Source organism: Saimiri boliviensis, chromosome 7, assembly GCF_048565385.1.
Source record: "Saimiri boliviensis isolate mSaiBol1 chromosome 7, mSaiBol1.pri, whole genome shotgun sequence".
Lineage (NCBI taxonomy): Eukaryota > Metazoa > Chordata > Mammalia > Primates > Cebidae > Saimiri > Saimiri boliviensis.
Genome location: NC_133455.1, coordinates 111,344,678 through 111,357,011, shown reverse-complemented (window position 1 = coordinate 111,357,011; position 12,334 = coordinate 111,344,678). Strand labels below are relative to the sequence as shown.

At 36.6% G+C, this 12,334-nt stretch overlaps 1 protein-coding gene across 37 annotated transcripts in view; it reads left to right on the top strand.

Moving 5' to 3' along the window:
* Window positions 1–12,334, top strand: part of PLEKHA5 (pleckstrin homology domain containing A5) — a 246,104-nt gene that overhangs the window by 80,752 nt on the left and 153,018 nt on the right. The gene's annotated exons all lie outside the window — the stretch shown is intronic.

The window sequence follows — 12,334 nt, the reverse complement described above, 5'->3', positions numbered from 1 at the left end:
ATCGGAACATAATCTTGTTTAAATGTTTATTTTAAATCCAAAGTGTTCATGTTTTACCATGAAGTTAAAGGGGGGAGTTTTTGTGCATTTTCTCCATATTATGCTCTTAAAATAATATGTAATATTTAAAATCTATGTTATTTCAGGATGAACACAATTTTGATTATATATTTATAATAGATAAACTTGGCAATCAAATATTCAGAGCCTTCTTCTGGAGATTAAAATAGCATTACTCTGTTGGAGATAAACCATTATACTTTTTGAAGATTGAAAGAAAAAGTATAAAATTACCATATTTATTTCCTTCAGGGAAAATCATGTTTGTTAGTACACATAAATGTCAGATAGGGAATTTGAGGCATATAAGATGCTTTAAAGAGTTCTAGAAAAATTATGTGGGGGGTGGGAGCAATAGGAAGAGACTACTGAAAGCTTAGTACCTTCAAATGCCAGGCAATTATGTGAGGCTTTCCTGAAATATCTTTATTTTGTGAACTTCCCCCACTATGCCATTTTCCAGGATTGGCATGTGAAGGAGGTAGGTGTATACTTAAGCTTATATATTCATGAAAAGGGAGTGTTAGCGTTTGGAGATGAGGACTGGGTGACAGGACTCAGGAAATCTATTCCCACTTCTTCACACTGACTCACTTGTTTGACCTTGCACATTATGCATACGCTGTTTATTTCCACCTACTTTTAGTATAACACTTTACCATGGCAATAAAATGGTTCATTTACAGTTTCTAAAACAACATTATTTCATGTACTATGACAAAGGTTCATGAAGGGTATAAGTCACTAAGAGCCATTGTGGGGAGAAAAAAAAACAAATTTTATTAAATTTTTTTTTTAACTAAAATATTTCAAGTGTATAAAATCTATAAGTTAGTCTTTTGTAGCCTTTGAAACTAATCTCAGAAATACATATTCCATGTGTGTTATGTAATTAAATGGTGACAGATGTGGTTTTAACTTCGTTCTCTCATATTTACTGTAAACTGGATGGTCACAAAATTTTCATGGCAAAATTGTACTATTTTACACTATTTTATCGTATTTATTGAGTCCCAGATGTCTCTAGTCATAAATCTTCATGATCTTCAATAGAAGAGAAATAATGAATAGAAGATCTATTAAAGGAAAGTGTGGAGACATGCTAAGAAAATAAAAGAAGAATGCAGAAAGAAAAATTATTGCTAGCAAAGGTCTCTTTGCCAGGTTTCTAGATATTAACTATGTATCTATATATCTTATTCACTTTCAAATCATTAAATTTATCTACTTATTTAACTTAACATCTGCGCATTAAGGAGCACTTATTTTCTTAATTTTGATGAATCTCCATAGTGCTTAAAGATCCTAAGTGGTGGTAGATGAAAATGGGTTTTGTGGCCAAGTACATTTGGGGAAAAGCAGGCCATAAAGGATTGTTCATAGGAGAACTTCTTGCCCTTTAATATCTTATTCAGAACTTTATTCTTGAACTTAATTGTTTCTGGCATAAGGGTTACTAAGAGAAATGTAATATGTAATATTAAACATTTGGCAAGCATTTCAATAATTGTAACTATAAATTTTTATATTAAAATATCTGGATAAGTGAAGGAAAATTGTCAGTTTGCTTTTTTTCTTCTATTTTGTAATCTTAGAATTACAGGGTAATGAGATGTAAAGTGTATTATTAGTAGTTAAGGTGATTGTAATAGCTATATAAGTTAAAATGGCATTTTTGAAAGCCACTAGGAGTATACATTACACTAGGAGTATAGGCAGTGACTACATGAAAGATTTGTAATGAAATAGTGACTGAGTAAAGATTTTGATAATTCTCACAAGTTTCCGCTAATTAAAGTTACTCCCAAGAACCTAGCATGGTGTTAGTCACAAAGTAGGCATTCAGTAAATGTTTATTTAGGCTGGGCGTGGTGGCTCACACCTGTAATCCTAGTACTTTGGGAGGCCGAGGTGGGTGGATCACCTAAGGTCAAGAGTTCGAGACCAGCCTGGCCAACAGGGCGAAACCCCATCTCTACTAAAAATATAAAAATTAGCTGCATGTGGTGGCGGGCACCTGTAATCTCAGCTACTCAGGAGGCTGAGACAGGAGAATTGCTTGAACCCAGGAGTAGGAGATTGCAGTGAGCTGAAGTTGTACCACTGCACTCCAGCCTAGGCAACAGAGCAAAACCTCTGTCTCAAAAAAAAAAAAAAAAAAAAAAAAAAAAAAAAAGTTTATCTTTTCACTTTAATTTAAACCTTCTGCCTCTTCATTGAAATCCATCATACTCATGGAGGTAGAATACTTATTGTCTGCCCCACTGGCCTACCCACCTACTTTTTCTTAAATTGTATTTTGAAAAACTGATCATTGGATTCAGTTTTCAGCTCAACTTTCATTTTTTGGCATTCCTGTGAAATTTGAAACCTAATTTAGATAGCAGTTTTCTTTGCTTTAACTTAATGACTGTACATGTTCTGAAATCCTTGTTTATACTAAAAAGAGAGAATACAAATATTAATAGATCTAGGTGCAAGACCTCCTATACTTAGCTACTTAAAAGCCTAAGATGGGCCGGTTACTTGACCCAGGGTATTCTGCAGATTGAATGTTAGTCTCAAATATTTGACATCAATATGATTGTCCCTGAGAATGGAAATAGAGTTTCCATTAAGTTTAGTATAGAATTGATATTTTGTGGTTTAGTAGCTGTATTTATCTCAAAATAAAGTACTTGAAATTGAATATGCAATTTATACAGAAATAATGTAAAATATGAGGGGACTTTAAAAATTTATGGAAAATGCATATTATGATGAAATTGTGCATGTACATGGATTTCATAATTTTTTTTTTGCGCCAAAATAAAGTACTGATGTGTATAGCATGTCTGAACAGGATCCTGTTTGAGGCACTAAGAAGGATAAGATACCAGTTTGAAAAGAACTCCTATCAGAGCAACATGAATTCTGCTAAAACTGAAACAAGAATAAATGTCAAATTTATGATGAAGCTTAGGTGGAAGGATGGATGCCTCATTTTAGGAGGGGACAGGACGATGTTAAAGATTGGAGTTTGCAGTACCAAACCATCCATATCAATTTTCGAGGAAAAAATAAATCTTGTTCATTTTCTAATTGAAGACTGACAGTTAACAGCTGAAATAGGAGCCACCACCATAGACAGCTCGACTGGTTCAGCATACACAAATCTGACTGAAAAATTAGTTGAGCAAATTTTCCACTCAGTGAGTTCCAAAACTCTTGCACCCAGATTAGCTTCAGAGGAGAGCAGAGCTTCCAGTGGAAATTTTAAACAAGTGGGATCAAAATCCTGAAGCATTTCTTTGAAAAATTCTAACAGGAAATGAAATACAGCTTTACCAGTATGGTTCTGAAAACAAAATACAATCAAAGCAATGGATACCAAGAGGTGGGAGTGGTCCAGTCAAAGCAAAAGTGAACTGATGGAGAGCAGTGAACTGGTCATGAGCAAAGGTCACAGCAACAATTCTGGAAGATGCTCAAGGCATTTTGCTTGTCGACTTTCTTACTAACATCTGCTTATTATGAGAATGTTTTGAGAAAGTCAAAGCTTTGACGGAAATATGTCTGGGAAATCATCCCCAGAGAGTTCTTCTCCACCACAACAATGCTTGTGCTTATTCCTTTCATCAATCAAGGGAATTTTGTGAGGTCATGAGGCATCCATCTTATCCTCTTGATTTGGCTCCTTCTGACTTCTTGTTTCCTAATGTTAAGAAATCTTAAAGGATGCCCGTTTGTATTCAGTTAATAATGTGAAAAAGACTACATCAACATGGTTCAATTCTCAGGGCTCTTAGTTATTTACAGATGGACTAAATGACTGGTATTCTCATTTACAAAAGTGTTTTAACCCTAATGGAATCTATGTTAAGGATTAGTTTGTAATTTTTATCTTTTAAATCCATTTTTCCACAGACTTTTTGAAGTCTCCTCATAACGTCTTAGTAAAATGCTACAAATATTCAGAGATTTTTATTTCTGACATTTTAAAAATTGTAAGTCAGAAATCTACTTTGTAAAGGTGAAAAAAGCTCTTTAAGTACAGAACAGAGGACATGTGACTTATTAATACAAATAGAACTTCTCCCCCTAGCTGTAATTTAGCATGAATGATTTACAGCGGAAGAGGTTCTGGATTTTAGGAGTTGGGATCTTTTCCCATTCTTGATGTCTGGTGTACAGCTTGTCTGCTGTCCAGCACACATCTTTCGGTTATTTTCCATTTCAGATAAGCAATGATTTTTTTTTTGTCAGAAAGGTATGTTTCTGATATATGCATAAATTTTTTGGAGCTATATATTTTCCTTGAAAATAAATATCTGAATTATAGTTTAACTCAATAATAAAGTATGATTTTTAAGTATATCAGAAACATATTTTCCCTTTGAGAACAAGTTGTCAGAGGCAGAAAAGGAAGAAGTACAGCAGTTAATATCTAGCCAGTAAAGTTTTTATCTGGGATATGGATTACTAAGGTTAATAAGAAGTAGAAATTATAGAACAAAGGATGTGAATGTTGGGAGACTTAATCAGTGTATGCGTTTCCTGGTTGATCAGAGACATTGTCTTTTTCACTGCCTTTTTTCTCCACTTTCTCAGTAAGCAATTTTTTCTCATATTTAAAGAGTTGATCTGTTTATAAATTTTAACAAGGACATTGAAACTTAGCAATGTTTTTTAAGGTTTATGGAGGTGTTGTCTAGGATTTATGGAAGAATATTATGTTATACCCTTTTTCTTTTTTTAAAAACTATGAAATAATTATTGTAAAAGTACTACAGATATACCAAAGGTATGAATAAGATAGAGAGTTGCCCCTACACTTTATTCTTGGGTTTTATAAAACATATCATGTCCCCACCAAGGTGAATAGTGTCCTCCCACTTCCGAGTGTGTACTGATAATGTTCTGATCCTAGAACCTGTGAAGGTTACTTTCTGTGACAGAGACTTAGCAGATGTGCTGAGGACCTTGAGAATGAGGTTTTCCTTGATCTTGGTGAGGAGGGCAGTGGCAAATGCAATCACAAGTGTCCTTATAAGGGGAGGGGAGATTTTAGAGAGCAGTGTGACTCCTGAGGCAGTGATGGAGTGATGGGACCACAAGCCAAAGCATGTCAGTAGACATCAGAAGCTGGAAGAGGCAAAGAACTGATTTTCCTTTACAGCCTATGGAATCCCTCTCAACACCTTAATTTCTGCATATTAAAACTGATTTTTGCGTGATTTCTGGCCTTTAGAGCCCACAAAAAATAAATTTCTATTGTTTTAAGTCAGTAGAAGATATCAAAAGACCTAGTTACAAAAAATTTATTTTAAAGATCTTCATTGGCTTATATTTGCAATTCTAGACTCAGGTAAGACCTCATCCTATGAAATAGAATGAGTATTGTGATAAGCTGAGCAGAGGAGGTTGGTTTTAGTGACAAAAAACGGCTGAAGAAAGCCAAAGCAGAGAACAAAAAGCAGATTGGTTGTTTCAAAGTTACTTTCCTTGTAAAGTTTAAAGCAGGAGGTACTGCCTTATCATGCCAGCTAAAATTGGCCTACTCAGGGATTTGGCTGTTATTTCCATTCCTCTCCTGATTTCTTGGAAGGTCAGATAAACAACTTAGTTTTGGCTTGGTGGTGTGAACTTCAGCATGAGTAACTCCATTTTACTTTGGTCTGTTGAGCCTAATTCAGGAGCTCAGTCCAGACCAATGACCTTCTATAAATTTTAATTAACGGAGGCCTGTGTTAGTTTCCTGTGACTACTGTAACAAATAACCACAATGTTGGTGACTTTGACAATTTAGTCATATCTGCTAAGTCTGTCACAGTTGGGATCACGTGGAATACACAATTTTATAATTCTGCTTTTCACCTGGCTTCATTAAAAAATTTTTTTGATAATTTTGTTATAAAAAGTGATGTATTCTTATTGTAGAAAAGGTTTACAAATGGATGAGTAAAAAGGAGAAAAGTCATTCATGATCCTGCAATTTTAATATTGGTACTTTGGTGGCTCCTGATTTCTATCAGCTTTAATCTGATGCTGTTGAATAATGGCCATCTTGAAGACAAATGACTTTTTCATATCTCTTTTTTTCTAATTTTCTAATGTCTATTAGTTCTAATTTTCTAAAAGTCTATTAGGCTTTTGGTTATTTTTTTCTTCGGTTTCTTTTAAGGCACTAGAGTTATTGAGTAATTAGTCAGAGGAAGTAATTGAAAGTCAGTCGTGTTGGGTTTAGGTAAATAGAGAAATTAGTGATCTCATGCTTCTTTCTGTTACAAGGATTAAAAGATCTTAAACATGGTTGGCCAGGTGTGGTGGCTCATTTGTAATCCTAGCACTTTGGGAGGCTGAGGCAGGCAGATCATCTCAGGTCAGGAGTTCGAGACCAGCAGGCCAGCATGGTAACCCTGCCTCTGCCAAAAATACAAAAATTAGCCAGGCGTGGTGGCCTATACCTGGAGTCCCAGCTACTCAGGAGGCTGAGGCAGAGTTGCTTGTACCCAGGAGACGGAAGTTGCAGTGAGCTGAGATGGTACCACTACACTCCAGCCTGGGAGACAAGAGTGAGATTCCATCTCAAAAAAATAATACACACACACTTATATATCTATACCTATATCTATCTATATAGATAGATATAGATATCTGTTAAAACATTACTTTCAAGTAAATGTGTTGGTAAGTAGATTTTGAAAAATTAATCAGCTGCTTGCAGTGGCTCACACCTGTAATCCCAATATTTTGAGAGGCAGAGGCAGGCAGATCACCTGAGGCCAGGAGTTCAAGACCAGCCTGGCCAACATGGTTATATCCCACCTCTGCTAAAAATACAAAAATTAGCCAGGCCTAGTAGCGGGTGCCTGTAATCCAAGCTACTTGGGAGACTGAGGCACGAGAATTGCTTGAACCCAGGAGACAGAGGTAGCAGTGAGTGAAGATCATGCCACTGCACTCCAGCCTGGGCAACAGAGCAAAACCCTGTCTCGAATAAAAGAAAAAAAGAAAAGAAAAATTAATCCATGCTCACTAGTGTAGTTTTAATCTTAAATATTTATAGTTTTTGAAATGTTGCATGACCAGTATGTTCATAAATTCATCAAACATATCCTCACAGCATCTACAGGGAAGATATTATTCCCATTTCAGAAAGAAGAAAACATGGTGAGAGTGGGTTTGTTTTTTTTTTTTTAACTTCAAGTTTACAGTGACTATAAGTGGCAGAGTCAGAATTAAGGCCAGATCTGTGTAACTCCAAAATTCTTAATCTCTGAATTGAAGAATTGTTTTCAGTCTTGTACCCGTACCTATACTAGATTTCCAGGAACTTCAGAGAACTTGTAGTCTACCACATAGGGGAAATAGCATCTATAAAAAGATCATTTATGTCAGATAGTGACATAAACATGGGATCATTTACACATTCCAGACCCAGGTGACCTAAATCTTCAAATGGTGACTGATCCCTCTGGAGCAGGTGCCGTGTACAGTAAGAGAAGTATGTGTATTGTGTGCAGTGGCATGGATAGGGAATGATTTCTTCTGGCCAAGGATATGAGAGTGTGGGTGGCCTTTCAGAGCAGATTATGTCTGTTGGGTTTTGAAGGATGAGTAAGCATTTACTAAGCATGGTTTCTTTGGAAAAAGAAAAATTGCTAAGCAGAAAAGCAGGGACGCGTGGCACTCTACACAAGAGTGAACAGCAAGACCGAAAGATTACAGATGTCTTCAGGGAACAGGTCATTCAGTGCTGCTAGAGTATTCAGTGTGAGGTGCTTGGGGGGCAGGGAGCACAGACAGTTGGGGAAGGCAGATCTGAAAAGCCTTGTGTGCCATGCTGAGGAGCATAGACAAGCCTGTAGGCTTTGGTGAGGGTCATTTTAAGGGTTACAGTAGGAGGGCAGAGCAGAGCAAACCACATATTAGATAAACTTGAAGCAGTGTGGAGGATAAATTGGAGGAGGAGATTGGGCCTAGATTCCTTAATGTTTGAAACAGTACAGTTGAAAATGGGACAAGGATTTTAAACTGTGGCAGTAGAAATAAAGATGATACGTAGGTTAAGGAGACATAATGTTAGGTTTGATGACGGGTTGGCAGGTAGCAAATGTAAGAGGGAAAACTATTCTCTCTAGCATTTGAATTGTGTTTGAGACATGAATTTTCAGGGTGAAAACAGGTTTAACTGGGAGTAAAAATAGGACATTTTAAGTCTGAAATACAGATAGGATATTCCTTTTGTTGAGAAGCAAAAGTTGGATATAGGGCTCTACACAGCATAATAATGATAATACTAATATTATTAGAGCAATATATTTAGAATGTATAGGTTTAGTTAAAACATCAGTATTGTTATTGAATGATAAGATTAATAAGGAATGGGTTAAACCACTTAAGGATGGAGTGTGTAAAATGAAGGGGGGTTGGAGGTAGAATCTTAAAGGAAACAAATGTCTAGGTGCTGGCGAAGGAATTTATAAATCAGCAGAGCGGACCTGGCAGAAATGCTTAGCATAAAAGAACCAGAAGACTGAGATGAGGAAAACCAGGAGAGGGGACTGTTAACTGTCTCAAGTGCTACATATCAGCCCTGTGAGGTGAAGACCAAGAAGCACCCTTTGACTTTGTTAGTTAAGGAGACATCAGTGGCCTTTGCTGGGGAGGTAGGGAGAATAGAATTAAGGCGACGGTTAATGGAGGAGGGAAGGACCTGGGAGGGAGGGAGAAGTGCACAGAGCCACTGTGTTTTTCAGCTGGCAGTAGGAGCCAGTAGAGAGAAAAGGTTGAAAATGGGGGGAAGAGAAGAACCAATTGTTAGGACAAGGTACCAGGAAAGTTGGGAAGACCCAGGGATATATGATGGAGGGTGGTGTAACTACCCTAAGATTTGAGGGCAACAAATATTTGCTTGGGGCATGGGAGTGATTAGGAGGGTAGCTTAAGGAGAGTGACAAAAATTTTAGAATAGCTGCTAGAGGGAGAAGGAAAGGAAATGAAAGGATTGTCTGCCAGATAGTGTTAAGAGCCCATCTGAAGGTGAAAACCAGGAATTGTTTATCACATCAATCAATATGCTTGGGTGGATGCTGCCTTTCATTTGAAAGCAGCATATTTCCTTTTTTTTTTTGCTCTGAAATGTATCTGCTTACTAAAAGCTATTTCTTCTTTTGTGATACTTGGAACTTCCCAGTCAGTTTAAGCTTGTTTAGGTTAGCCAGCTAGCCAGAGGGTTGTTGTTTTTTTTTTTTTAATGTAAAATATAAAAACATGTTATGAGTTTCAAATAATACAGAAGCCGTAATAGATTCCAGACACTGAGTAACTATTTATTGAGTGTTTAGTGCTTTCTAGCATGCAGAAATGGCCAAAGAAATACGGCCTCTCACATATTAATGGCTAACATTTTATCCTTGTGTGTGGAGGTGAGGGGCGGTACATATAGTAGTTTAGATAACAGCATCCCCTCCCACTTTGAGTTATGCTTGTTAAAAATTTTAAAACATTCTTATATTTGAAATTATATAATCGTATTCTTCTGAGAACACGTCATAAAATGAGCCATTAAAGAACCTATTCTACTCTGGTACCCCTATAAAAGTTTTAGCAGTTTTAAATTTAGTCTTAAGTAATTCCGCAAGTTAAAAAAAATTGTTCTAGCCAATATGAGCTATCATAGGCACTCAATAATTGCCGACATGGTAAATATAATATCAGTAGCTTGAAGAAGCACTGACTTTTGGCTTTCTGAATTAATTTGTATCTCCAAAGGTAAAATGATAATTTTAACAATAAGTTGACCCCCAACTTATAAGTAAGATGTATTAGAAAAGGTTGTATAATGTTGAGTATGAATTACCTTTATTTTTACTGTTTTTTTCTGGAAAACTTAAAAGATAAATATAGGTAATAAAATATAGATAAGTTTAGAAGTAAAGAAAATCACGAAATGCAAACTTGCTAAACATAGAAGTCAATAACGTTGCTGTAGTTGAACTTCAGTTTTAGCTTTGTTTCCCATTGTAGAAGGGAAATACAAGCTAGCATGCTGTCAGAAAGAAGAGGCACTTTGGTTTATCCAGAGAGACAGTTTTACCTTGAATAGAATGTCTCATGCAGGTTTTTATTTAGGAACACTGGGTGGTATAATAGACAATTTGCTGTACAAAATTTTTTGCAGCAAAATAGGCAGGCTCCTTTGGTTTTTTTTATTACAGCTGTCTTTGAAAACAGATTAATCTAAGAGAATGACATTGGACACATCTTAGTATAGGTGATTCTTAGAGATCCTAAACTAATGTTACCTTCTAGTAGTTAAATGTTCTATTGGCCGGGCGTGGTGCCTGTAATCCCAGCACTTTGGGAGGCTGAGGCGGGTGAATCATTTGAGGGCAGGGGTTCAAGACCAGCCTGGTCAACATGGTGAAACTCCATCTATAACAAAAATACAAAAATTAGCCGGGCATCATGGCAGGCGCCTGTAGTACCAGCTACTCAGGAGGCTGAGGCAGGAGAATTGCTTGAACCTGGGAGGCAGATGTTGCATTGAGCTGAGATCATGCCACTTCACACCAGCCTGGGTGACAGAGTGAGACTCTGTCTAAAAAAAAAAGTTCTGTTAAGGGCAGAGCCTAGACTGCCTAAGGGATTCACAGCCTGGATGGCTGTGGGCCAGGAACTATTACTAGAACATGGAGGAGATGAAGGTGAGACACACGTTTTTCATATATTTTCTTGCAAATGTGATTACTATCTTCCAGATCTACTACCGATTGTCTATCGGCTACTGTTACCTCTTAATATGTTAAACATAACCTGCGATGCTTCTAATCCTTCTTCCCTCTCCAGAAAATGTCCTCCATGACTTCTTTCCTCAATACTGCAATTACTGCTGGAATTATTTTGATTGTGTTTTATAGTCATGGCAATGAGTCTGCCTTAGAACAATATTGTCTAAATTAAGTAAATGCAATGGCCAGTATTTGACTGGTTTTGACCTTCAAAATGGCAACACTGAAGATTCATCCCCATGTTGTAATTATGATTTTTAAACTTATCATATCAATTAATATAATATTAAAAGGAGAATATATGAGGTTTTTTTAGTCATGCAACAAATATTTTACTCTTTGCTCTGTAAATACCTACTATATGTTAAGCATTATTCTATATGCCAGGGAGATGAGTGATATTATAGTAAACAAGAGAATTAGGCATGTAGAATGCAGTTTACTCCCAGGAAGGGAAAGATTAACTAAAGCAGTATATTACCCAGAATTGCAGAATATATTTAGGCACCAAGGAGTTAATGGACAGGCTAAATAAATATGTATGGAATGATATATGTGATATGTGAGGAGCTTGGCATATGGCCTGGCACATAAGTGCTCAGTAAATTTTAATTGTGCCAGTTGCTTTTGTTGCTGTCATTATGCCAGTTGTGGGATAAGGTAAGGATGCAAATCAGAATTAAAATGTTTAGTGGGTATAAATAAAAATACAACACATGAAGGAAGTTAGAAAATCAGTCCAAGTTGGAAAATTCTTCCTGGGTCAGAGCTAAGGAGAAGTAAGTGCGGTGGAAGCCAAGAATGTAAAGATTTCCAGTCATCAAAAGCTGCATAGACATCAACAGTATGAGAAAGAAGCAGAGACCGTTAATGTGGCAATGATGAGACTATCGATTGACCTTTAAGAAAGCAGTTTCAGCAGCATGATTGGTGTGGACTCTTCTGGAGGAGTTTGGCAGAAGGATAAAGATGAAAGCTGAGAGAAGTGTGTTTCTTAAATTTGAGGATTTACACGCTTTTAACAAGCTTTTGGAATAGTTAAATGGATTACATTAACTTTCTGTTGCTGCGTAACAAATCATCCCAAATAATAGTGTGTAAAACAATGATAAACATTTCTGTGGGTCAGGAAATTGCCGCAGTTTAGCTGGGTAACTGGCTCGAGATTGTTGGATACCATCATGGGGGCTGGCTACCACAGGTGGTTAAGAGAAGATGTCAGATGATTTAAGTTATTTCAGTAAATTAGAAAGTAAGATTATCTGCCAAGACTTGTTAAGCAGCTTAAGAACAGTGGAAGTCAGTAGCTTCTCTGTGGTTGGGGACATGAATCAGAGAGGGATAGGATTGTCAAATAGCATTGTTTTAGATACATGAGAGACATTGCTCCACAGAGTTATAACGGGTTACCAGTAATGTTTGCACAAAATGTTCCCTCCAGTGTCACATGAGAAAATGGAGTTTATTTTGCCTGAATTGTAGCTCTTAACTTTCTCTGT